The 12,767-nt window shown below is 43.3% G+C and overlaps 1 protein-coding gene across 14 annotated transcripts in view; it reads right to left on the bottom strand.

Moving 5' to 3' along the window:
• Positions 1-12,767, bottom strand: part of FOXP1 (forkhead box P1) — a 601,095-nt gene that overhangs the window by 292,638 nt on the left and 295,690 nt on the right. Inside the window, exon 1 of one of the 14 annotated variants that reach the window (XM_072128408.1) lies at positions 2,653-2,794. The exons of the other annotated variants lie outside the window; for them this stretch is intronic. The gene's annotated coding sequence lies outside the window, so the exon portion shown is untranslated. Of the gene's footprint in view, positions 1-2,652; positions 2,795-12,767 lie in introns of those variants that run through there. 14 annotated transcript variants of the gene reach the window in all.

The following is a 12,767-nucleotide window of genomic DNA, read 5'->3' as shown; positions in this document are numbered from 1 at the left end:
ATTGGATAATCCAACACTTACATGCAGGAAAAAATTCCAAATGTATGAGGAATTGCACAAGACAAGGCCAACAATGCTGAACAGAGAGGACAGATTAAGAGATTACAAGTATTGGCTACAGGATTATATTAACCGGAGTGTCCAATTAATCCAGAATATTTGATAATCCTGGAAAAGTATCTAATATGCAATTTCACAACACAAGGCCTAAAGCAAACGTGTAAAGAGGACAGACTAAGAGATTATTCTGTTTATAGCATTATATGGGGTATTTGTAGAAGAGTCCAATAATCCAGAATATTTGATAATCCAGATAATCCATTGTACACATCCTGGGATTGGATTAGGCTGAGCACAGTACACAGTGTATGAAATTACTCAGATGATTGTATTACATTTTGTCTTTCTGTAGGACTGTATAATCCAGATTATTCGATAATCCAGCAAAAATATAGCAACACAAAATAATGTGGAATTTCTACAGGAACTCAGAAGACTATCCCTGCACCGGACCAATGGATTCTCAGAGTTACTAGAAGTTTATATAGGTTTCAGATAACCCAATGGGACCTATATACAGCAGAATTCCTTTAATCCAGAATCTGTTAATCCAGCATATTTGATAATCCGGCAATTACATTCAGCACAGTATTACATCTAATATGGGAATGTAGAAGGCAAGGTGGAAGAGTGGGCAAAAGGCACAGATTAAGAGATGTAATATCATATCATATCATAGCATTATATTAGCAGCGCTGTCCAATAATCCAGAATATTTCATAATCCAGCACTTGCATTCAGCAATGTAATGAGCCATTCCACAAGTTAATGGAAAAGTCACAAAGGAAGTGATGACTCTAATTATACTTGTATGCCTGATATGTGTAGAACTGTCCAATAATCCAGAATATTTGATAATCCAGTATAATCCCTACACATATCAGAGAATTGCCATAAAATTAGTGATTTTACAGGTCAAAATGGATGACTGAGCAAAAACTAGGATTAAGAATTTACATTAATTATTGCAATATATGTGAAGGACTGTCCAATAATCCAGAATATTGGATAATCCCGAAGTTGCATACAGAACAGAATTGCAATATAATGTGTAATTTAACAGGTCAAAACAGATGACTGAGTAAAAGGCACAGATTAAGAGATTATCCCAAGTATAGTTTTATATTTGATATCTGTAGAACTGTCCGATAATCTGGAATTTGTGATTTACGTTAACCATAGAATTGCAATATAATGTGTAATTTGAGAAATCAAGACAGTCAACTGAGCAATAGGCACAGATTAAGGGATTACCCGAATTGCAGTACTGGATTATAATTCCTTTATTCATATAGCGCACACAGATTACGCAGCGCTGCACAGAGCTTCCCAAATCTATATTTGTAGGACTGACCCATAATCCGGAATATTTGATAATCCAGCACTTGCTTACAGCTCTGAATTACAATATAATGTGTAATTTCACAGGTCAAATCCCACAACTGAGGAAAGGGCACAGATTAATAGTTTACCCCAATCATAGTTTATATTTGCAGAAATGTCCGATAATCCTGAATTTGTGATAATCCAAAACCTTGCGTACAGAGAAAATTGGATTAAAATCAGTGATTTTACAAATCAAGACAGACGAATGAGTAAACAGATTAGGAGATTACACTAATTATTGCATTATATTTGGCTTGTGTATGATTGTCCGATAATCCAGAAGATCTGATAATCAAGAATTTATCAGAGAATTGCAGTGTAATCTGTAATTTCAGAAATCAAGACAGACCACAGAGCAAAAGGTACAGATTAAGAGATTACTCTAGTTATTGCTTTATATGTGGGCATTGTGTCTGATAATCCAGAATGCTTGATAATCCAGCACTTGCATTCACCATAGAATTGCAGAACAATGTGTCATTTCAGAAGTCGAGACAGTCGACCGAGCAAAAGATACAGATTAAGAGATTACTGTAACTATTGCCCTATATGTGGGCATTCTGTCTGATAATCCAGAACGTTTGATAATCCAGCACTTGCATTCACCATAGAATTGCAAAAGTCAAGACAGTCAACCGAGCAAAAGGCACAGATTATAAGATTACCCTAATTACAGTATTATATTTGTAAGATTGACCGATAATCCAGAATATCTGATAATCCGGCACTTCTACAATACTTAGACATTTATATGATTACATGGGTAATTTAGGGGTCCGGGATGGGATTAGCATCCGGTTCTTGGTATATGAGGGGCCCATAGGCGCCTCCACCTTATAGATGGCACGAGGCAGGTGGAGCCCCCCAGACATTGTGTATAACGTATGCGTCCGCTTCCCCTAAATCCCCAGAGCGAGCGACGTGAGCGTTTCATCAGCAATGAGGCAACAGGAGGCGCATCATCCAGAGAACTTCCCAGGTAACTGAACTCCGGATCATGACTGCCAGACGATCAGGCAGGGGGTAAAAGCTTCCGACGCAGCAGAGCCGAGTATGTCGCGTGGCTCAATTCACCTCTGCTACATCTATACAGTTACATTCATTCCCAAACACAGGGATACATTGTATCTTCTCTCCAGCTGCAGGAAGACAACCCTCCACATCCACCACGTCCCTCCCCTCCGATCACACACTACACCAACCTACCTTTGCCCACGATTCAGTTTTCTCTCTCTCTCTATTTCAGGCTCCGAAACTTGAGTGGGGTTTGGAGAACATACAGAAAGGAAGGGGGTCAAGCAGAGCTGCAGCAGCCGAGGCGCACAGTGCAGCCAGACATGCCGGATGACAAAGGCTACAGCAGAGTATTTACTATATTGTTTACACTAGAATAAGCCTCCCTCCCAATGATCAGCAGGGACGAGGGTGACATTCACAGGCGCCGTGCAGGGAAATCCAACTAAATACTCAACATTACAAACTCAGCTCTGCTACATCTCACTCAAAAGCACAACTGAAGCCGAAGAATACGTTATATAACATTGTACAACATGGTGGTGTACTGTATAACAAACTCGGCTCTGCTACATCTCACTCAAAAGCGCAATTGAAGCCGAAGAATACGTTATATAACATTGTACAACACTGTATAACAAACTCAGCTCTGCTACATCTCACTCAAAAGCGCAACTCAAGCCGAAGAATACGTTATATAACATTGTACAACACTGTATAACAAACTCAGCTCTGCTACATCTCACTCAAAAGCGCAACTGAAGCCGAAGAATACATTATATAACATTGTACAACATTGTGTAACAAACTCGGCTCTGCTACATCTCACTCAAAAGCGCAACTCAAGCCGAAGAATACATTATATAACATTGTACAACACTGTATAACAAACTCGGCTTTGCTACATCTTACTCAAAAGCGCAACTGAAACCGAAGAAAACGTTATATAACATTGTACAACACAGTGGTATACTGTATAACAAACTCAGCTCTGCTTCATCTCACTCAAAAGCGCAACTGAAGGCGAAGAATACGTTATATAACATTGTACAACACGGTGGTGTACTGTATAACAAACTCAGCTCTGCTACATCTCACTCTGTCAATCAAGATAGAGTCATCATCTGCAATAATAAAAGGCTAAAGCACAACTGAAGCCGAAGAAAACACGTTATAACATTGTACAACACTGTATAACAAACTCGGCTCTGCTACATCTCACTCTGTCAATCTAACCTAAAGTGATAAAGAGTTAAATTGCAGATGAGTGTGAGGCAGATGAGAACATATTATAAAATAGAGCGGTGACAAACTCAGCTCTAGTATGTGAAGCATGCTAAGAGACAAACTTGGCTCTGCTACATCTCACCCTGTCAATCTGAATAGACTCAGCGTTTGCAATCATAAAAGGTTAAAATGCAACTGTAGTCCAAGAATATGATATAACACTGTACAATACGGTGGTGCGCTATGTGACAAACTCAGCACTGCTACATCTGAGCCTGAATATGATATAACATTGTACAATACGGTGGTGCGCTATATGACAAACTCAGCACTGCTACATCTGAGCCTGAATACGAAATAACATTGTCCAATACGGTGTTGCGCTGTATGACAAACGCAGCACTGCTACATCTCACTCTGTCAATCTAGACGGAGACATCATTTGCAATAATAAAAAGTGAAAATGCAACTGAAGCTGAAAAATATGATATAAAATTGTACAATATGACAAACTTCATCCCACCCCGATAATATGACAAACTCAGCTCCGCTGCATCTCACTCTGTCAATCTAATCTAAAGAAATATGAGTGTGAGGCAAATGAGAACCTATTATAAAATAGAGCGGTGTACTACATGACAAACTCAGCTCTAGTGTATGTAATGTGCTAGGAGACAAACTCAGCACTGCTACATCTCACCCTATCAATCTGAATCGAGTCAGCATTTGCAATAATAAAAGGCTAAAATGCAACAGAGGTCGAAGAATATATTAAAACATTACACAATACGGTGGTGCGCTATATGACAAACTCAGCACTGCTACATCTCACCCTGAATATGAGATAACATTGTTGCTATATGACAAACTCAGCACTGCTACATGTTTTAGTATGGAACATGATGATCGGATACAGATGTTCTTTGCAATAATACAAAGTAAAATGATAAGTAAAGTTTGTAATGTGACAATGCTGTGGGCTGGATGACACACTCAGCTCTGCTACATCTCTGTATATAGGACTACAGACTGATGTCCTTCGTATAAACGCATGTGCTGTGCCGCATGACAAACTCAGCTCTGTCAATGTATTACTCTCCATTGGACACAGTGAATTACAACATCCATAGTCATTTATTTGATATTGTTTATGAGACGCGGTGTGATAAATGACAAACTCGGCCCCACTACATCTGTCAGGTTGTAACTTGTGATTGGACACAGTTGTTGTGTGTATAATGAAAGTATAGTAAAACATTTGAAAAACTTGTCATCTCACGTAGTATTGGGCTAAGTGACAAACACAGCTCTGCTACATCTATCAATATACATCTAGATACAATCAGATTTTGCCATTAGAAAACGTTTGCTTGGAGGCGAGAGAAATTGTACGATGACACATTGTGATACAGCAAAGAATTGTGCTGAACGACACACTCAGCTCTGCTACATCTCTCATAAATTGCAGTAATAAAACATTGACGTGTTGTGTGTGTTGTGGGTTCACATAGCAGAGCCGGATGTGACGCATGAAGAAAACCAATATTGTCAGCCAGACCCCAATGACCACTCTCAATGGATCCCATCATGGTACAAAACAAAGGTGTGAACACAGCCCTGCTTTACACAACACGATAATGCAGTGCGACACGGCAAATGACAAACTTAGCTCTGCTACATCTCTGTTGCTACACTTTGATTATTATATGACAGTCTGCTGTGCCAAAAGACAAATTCAGCACTGCTTCATCTCATAATTTGATATTGCATTATGATATTACTGACGACAAATTCAACTCCACTACGTCCCTCTGTAAACTTTACTACATTTGTCATGGGTTATAATTCTCAGTTCAGGGTTTTGCTTGTAGAAGGAATAATACTACCTTCTACTATTACCACACAGCGAGCCAAATGACAGACTCAGCTCTGCTACATCTTTATTGAAATATAGCAGTAAATGGTGATCCTTAGATAAAGTAACAGTTATCATCTGATAACACAATGTAACATACTCAGCTCTGCTGCATCTCATGTTGTCTAAGTTGCTGGGGTGTAACATACTCAGCTCTGCTGCATCTCATGTTGTCTAAGTTGCTGGGGTGTAACATACTCAGCTCTGCTGCATCTCATGTTGTCTGTGTTGCTGGGGTGTAACATACTCAGCTCTGCTGCATCTCATGTTGTCTATGTTGCTGGGGTGTAACATACTCAGCTCTGCTGCATCTCATGTTGTCTATGTTGTTGGGGTGTAACATACTCAGCTCTGCTGCATCCCATGTGGTCTGTGTTGTTGGGGTGTAACATACTCAGCTCTGCTGCATCTCATGTGGTCTGTGTTGTTGGGGTGTAACATACTCAGCTCTGCTGCATCTCATGTTGTCTATGTTGCTGGGGTGTAACATACTCAGCTCTGCTGCATCTCATGTTGTCTATGTTGTTGGGGTGTAACATACTCAGCTCTGCTGCATCTCATGTGATCTGTGTTGTTGGGGTGTAACATACTCAGCTCTGCTGCATCTCATGTGGTCTGTGTTGTTGGGGTGTAACATACTCAGCTCTGCTGCATCTCATGTGGTCTGTGTTGCTGGGGTGTAACATACGCAGCTCTGCTGCATCTCATGTGGTCTGTGTTGCTGGGGTGTAACATACTCAGCTCTGCTGCATCTCATGTGGTCTGTGTTGTTGGGGTGTAACATACTCAGCTCTGCTGCATCCCATGTTGTCTATGTCACTGGGGTGTAACATACTCCGCTCTGCTGCATCCCATGTTGTCTATGTTGTTGGGGTGTAACATACTCAGCCCTGCTGCATCTCATGTTGTCTATGTTGTTGGGGTGTAACATACTTAGCTCTGCTGCATCTCATGTGGTCTGTGTTGTTGGGGTGTAACATACTCAGCTCTGCTGCATCTCATGTGGTCTGTGTTGTTGGGGTGTAACATACTCAGCTCTGCTGCATCCCATGTTGTCTATGTTGCTGGGGTGTAACATACTCAGCTCTGCTGCATCTCATGTTGTCTATGTTGCTGGGGTGTAACATACTCAGCTCTGCTGCATCTCATGTTGTCTATGTCACTGGGGTGTAACATACTCAGCTCTGCTGCATCTCATGTGGTCTGTGTTGTTGGGGTGTAACATACTCAGCTCTGCTGCATCCCATGTTGTCTATGTTGCTGGGGTGTAACATACTCAGCTCTGCTGCATCTCATGTTGTCTATGTTGCTGGGGTGTAACATACTCAGCTCTGCTGCATCTCATGTTGTCTATGTCACTGGGGTGTAACATACTCAGCTCTGCTGCATCTCATGTGGTCTGTGTTGTTGGGGTGTAACATACTCAGCTCTGCTGCATCTCATGTTGTCTATGTTGCTGGGGTGTAACATACTCAGCTCTGCTGCATCCCATGTTGTCTATGTTGCTGGGGTGTAACATACTCAGCTCTACTGCATCTCATGTTGTCTATGTCGCTGGGGTGTAACATACTCAGCTCTGCTGCATCTCATGTTGTCTATGTTGCTGGGGTGTAACATACTCAGCTCTGCTGCATCTCATGTTGTCTATGTTGCTGGGGTGTAACATACTCAGCTCTGCTGCATCTCATGTGGTCTGTGTTGTTGGGGTGTAACATACTCAGCTCTGCTGCATCTCATGTTGTCTATGTTGCTGGGGTGTAACATCCTCAGCTCTGCTGCATCCCATGTTGTCTGTGTTGCTGGGGTGTAACATACTCAGCACTGCTGCATCTCATGTTGTCTGTGTTGCTGGGGTGTAACATACTCAGCTCTGCTGCATCTCATGTTGTCTGTGTTGTTGGGGTGTAACATACTCCGCTCTGCTGCATCTCATGTTGTCTATGTTGTTGGGGTGTAACATACTCAGCTCTGCTGCATCTCATGTGGTCTGTGTTGTTGGGGTGTAACATACTCAGCTCTGCTGCATCCCATGTTGTCTATGTTGTTGGGGTGTAACATACTCAGCTCTGCTGCATCCCATGTTGTCTATGTTGTTGGGGTGTAACATACTCAGCTCTGCTGCATCCCATGTTGTCTATGTTGTTGGGGTGTAACATACTCAGCTCTGCTGCATCCCATGTTGTCTATGTTGTTGGGGTGTAACATACTCAGCTCTGCTGCATCTCATGTTGTCTATGTTGTTGGGGTGTAACATACTCAGCTCTGCTGCATCCCATGTTGTCTATGTTGTTGGGGTGTAACATACTCAGCTCTGCTGCATCCCATGTTGTCTATGTTGTTGGGGTGTAACATACTCAGCTCTGCTGCATCCCATGTTGTCTATGTTGTTGGGGTGTAACATACTCAGCTCTGCTGCATCCCATGTTGTCTATGTTGTTGGGGTGTAACATACTCAGCTCTGCTGCATCCCATGTTGTCTATGTTGTTGGGGTGTAACATACTCAGCTCTGCTGCATCTCATGTTGTCTATGTTGTTGGGGTGTAACATACTCAGCTCTGCTGCATCCCATGTTGTCTATGTTGTTGGGGTGTAACATACTCAGCTCTGCTGCATCTCATGTGGTCTGTGTTGTTGGGGTGTAACATACTCAGCTCTGCTGCATCTCATGTGGTCTGTGTTGTTGGGGTGTAACATACTCAGCTCTGCTGCATCTCATGTTGTCTATGTCGCTGGGGTGTAACATACTCAGCTCTGCTGCATCTCATGTTGTCTGTGTTGTTGGGGTGTAACATACTCAGCTCTGCTGCATCTCATGTTGTCTGTGTTGTTGGGGTGTAACATACTCAGCTCTGCTGCATCTCATGTTGTCTATGTTGTTGGGGTGTAACATACTCCGCTCTGCTGCATCCCATGTTGTCTATGTTGTTGGGGTGTAACATACTCAGCTCTGCTGCATCCCATGTTGTCTATGTTGTTGGGGTGTAACATACTCAGCTCTGCTGCATCCCATGTTGTCTATGTTGTTGGGGTGTAACATACTCAGCTCTGCTGCATCCCATGTTGTCTATGTTGCTGGGGTGTAACATACTCAGCACTGCTGCATCTCATGTTGTCTATGTTGCTGGGGTGTAACATACTCAGCTCTGCTGCATCTCATGTGGTCTGTGTTGTTGGGGTGTAACATACTCAGCTCTGCTGCATCTCATGTTGTCTATGTTGTTGGGGTGTAACATACTCAGCTCTGCTGCATCTCATGTGGTCTGTGTTGTTGGGGTGTAACATACTCAGCTCTGCTGCATCTCATGTGGTCTGTGTTGTTGGGGTGTAACATACTCAGCTCTGCTGCATCTCATGTGGTCTGTGTTGTTGGGGTGTAACATACTCAGCTCTGCTGCATCTTATGTTGTCTGTGTTGCTGAGGTGTAACATACTCAGCTCTGCTGCATCTCATGTTGTCTATGTCGCTGGGGTGTAACATACTCAGCTCTGCTGCCTCTCATGTGGTCTGTGTTGTTGGGGTGTAACATACTCAGCTCTGCTGCATCTCATGTTGTCTGTGTTGCTGAGGTGTAACATACTCAGCTCTGCTGCATCTCATGTTGTCTGTGTTGTTGGGGTGTAACATACTCAGCTCTGCTGCATCTCATGTTGTCTATGTTGTTGGGGTGTAACATCCTCAGCTCTGCTGCATCTCATGTGGTCTGTGTTGCTGGGGTGTAACATACTCAGCTCTGCTGCATCTCATGTTGTCTGTGTTGCTGGGGTGTAACATACTCAGCTCTGCTGCATCTCATGTTGTCTGTGTTGCTGGGGTGTAACATACTCAGCTCTGCTGCATCTCATGTTGTCTATGTTGTTGGGGTGTAACATCCTCAGCTCTGCTGCATCTCATGTGGTCTGTGTTGCTGGGGTGTAACATACTCAGCTCTGCTGCATCTCATGTTGTCTATGTTGCTGGGGTGTAACATACTCAGCTCTGCTGCATCTCATGTTGTCTATGTTGCTGGGGTGTAACATACTCAGCTCTGCTGCATCCCATGTTGTCTATGTTGCTGGGGTGTTGCTGCTGTGTCCCGGGCCCGTGGCTCTCCCAGGGATGTAACCATATTAGGATGTGGATGAGAATATCAACAATAACAGGACAGGGAGAGGGGGTTTTGTTGCGCTGGTGGTGTCAGCGCTGCTTTCTCCACCAGTTATGTTTGCTTGTTTAAACAGGCCTAAAAAATAACAACCCCCCCCCCCCCCCTAGACCTCCTCATCCTGGCCCAGGGCCCCCTCCTCTGGCCCAGGGCCCCCTCCTCTAATCAGGCCCCATACAACAGAAAGTCATCCTGCGGTAATGTACAATGTATCCAATACAACCACAAGGGGATGTAACCAGTTCACTCCCGGGGGAGAGCCCCCCACCCAATGTCTGCACTTCTCGAAATGAGGGTGCACCTGCCATTGGATATGTTATGGAGATAATGGAGAACCTCACTCATTCTTACACTTAAAGGGGTCCTCCACTTTCAACACTCTCCCTTAATCTGTCAGGCAGAATTCAGACAGTGTTAGGTATTGTCCCTGTTGAGATGTGTAATCAGACCTTTGTGTATGTTGTTAGTAGCAGCAGGACTGTGATCTATGGATTTATATTACAAAGATTGTATTGGGCCGGTTCCTCACACTGCTGTGATCTTAGCTCACTGCAGCCAGTGTAAGATCTTGTTCCTGGAGAGATGTGTGATTGTGTCTATGTACATGTTGTTAGTAGCAGCAGGACAGTGCATTATGGATTTATATTCCAGGATTGTAGTTTCCCCAGTTGCTCTGGGGGTTGGGGTGCGTTCTCACACTCCTGTTCTCTGTGCTCTCTGCAGCCAGTGTCAGGTATTGTCCTAGAGAGCTGTGTATTCATTTCTTTGTGTATGTTATTAGTGGCTGCAGGACTGTGAAAAAACGAATTTATATTTCAGGATTCTAGCTTCTCCAAGTGCACTGGGGGCAAGTTCTCACACTGCTGTAATCTTAGCTCTCTGCAGCCAGTGTCAAATATTGTTCCCAGAAAGATGCGTGATCATAAGTTTTGTGTATGTAGTTAGTAGCAGCAGGACTGTGAAATATGGTCATATTTTATGATGGGTCCTCCAGGCTGTTAAGAATCAGGTAATACTTTGTTTCACCTGTGGAGGCGCTGTAGGAGAAGTGAATGCCTGTTTGCAGATTCCATCATAGATCCCAACTGTCCATTGATGGTTCTCCACCCTCAACTTATCATCACATTGCCCGTCCACCATTATTCTTTTTTAAAAATAATGGTGCAATACCCAGTTTCCCCAGTGGCGGTGCTGTAGTAGAATTGAGCAGATCAAAAACCATAGATCAAAAGTGATCACCACTGATCACCCCACAAAAAAAGGTCAAAATATCTTCTCAGGTTGGTTCCTGCTTCTCCGAAGTTGTCCTCAAGTCTCTAGAGACAATGAAGACGTCACTTTCGGAGCGTAAGTTCGGCGCAAAATGATAATTGGAACCCGAGACGTTCCGAAAATCCATAAATCAGACAAACAAGTGGCGGTTCAAAAGTTCAAAGACGCGATGTCCACTCCAACTCGTCTTCCCACTCGACCAATAACCGGCGGAGTCCATCACTCCTCATCGGGCAGACGCTTTCATGGGTTCGTTTTCATTAGAGCGTCTGGTGGAGCGCGCTCGCCTCTTTATGTATGCGCTCAATGAATGAGTCGTTCCGCCGGACGGCGCGATTCTCGGATCAGACATTAGCGCCGCGCTCCATTTTTCCAGTGGGAGTAAATAAATAAATCAATAAATCCAATCCCGAGTGATTTGGTTAGTGCGCGGCTCCGGTGCGCCTCCCGTATAAGTGCTTTATTGGGTTTATTTGTTTCAATAAACGCCGCGGCGGGGGCAGAGTTTCGGACTGAAAACAATCCATCGAGAAGGAATATTTTAGCCGAGTGTTTATAAAAAAAAGGAAGGCTGAGAATTTTGGGATTCTAATTATTTTAACAGCTTCAAAGGGAATCTGCGTGCCGTTCTGAACGTGGCGAGTGCTCACACTGCTGTGCTCTTAGTTCTCTGCATTGAGCTCCCTTTTGATGTTGAAGCAGGCTTGCTTCTTATATAAGACCATAGTGTTAGTAGAAGCAGGACTGTGAAAATCAGATTAATGTCCAGGATAGTAGCTTCTCACTGCACTGAGACTGTGACCTCACACTGCTGTGCTCTGATATCTCTGCAAACAGTGTTAGCTATTGTCCTGATTACATAAGCTGCGTAATCTTACCTCTATTTATGTTGTTGCTGTTGATGTGGCAGCAGGACTGTGAAAAATGGATTAATACCCAGGATTGTAGCTTCTCCAAGTGCACTAGGACTGTGACCTCACACTGCTGTGCTGTGATATCTCTGCAACCAGTTTGCATTAGCAGTGTAATCATGCCTCTGTTTATGTTGTTGCTGTTAATGTGGCAGCGGGACTGTGAAAACTTGATTCATACCCAGGATTGCAGCTTCTCCAAGTCTTTTAAGACTATGACCTCACACTGCTGTGCTCTGATATCTCTGCAACCAGTGTCATGTATTATCCCGATTACATAAGCGGTGTAATCATACCTCTGCTTATGTTGTTGCTGTTACTGTAGCAGCAGGACTGTGAAAAACTGATTAATGTGCCAAGATTATAACTACTCCAAGTGCACTAGTGCCATTTACTCACACTGCTGTGCTCTCTGAATTGAATGGTTCCATGTCCTCTTCTTTTTGTTCTGAGTGACTGCTGTAGTATTCAACCAGAAGCCGAGTAATAATAATAATTCTTATAATAATTCTTTATTTATATAGCGCACACAGATTACGCAGCGCTGCACAAGCAAATTGGTCCCTGTCCCCATGGGGCTCACAATCTAAACAACCTAACAGTATGTTTTTGAAGTGTGGGAGGAAACCGGAGTACCCGGAGGAAACCCACGCAAACACGGAGAGAACATACAAACTCTTTGCAGATGTTGACCTACAACAGTTACTCTAAACAGAAGGTTGGGACTATGGGGCAGATCTAAGCAAAGAGCAAAGAGCACAGCAGTGGGGGACACACCCCCTAGAGAGGAATATTAAAGGAAATCTACCACCAGGAATAAAGATCGTAAACCAAGCACA

This window comes from Engystomops pustulosus, chromosome 10 (genome assembly GCF_040894005.1).
Source record: "Engystomops pustulosus chromosome 10, aEngPut4.maternal, whole genome shotgun sequence".
Lineage (NCBI taxonomy): Eukaryota > Metazoa > Chordata > Amphibia > Anura > Leptodactylidae > Engystomops > Engystomops pustulosus.
Note: the sequence above shows the minus strand (reverse complement) of the source record. Positions and strands in the feature narration are given on the sequence as shown.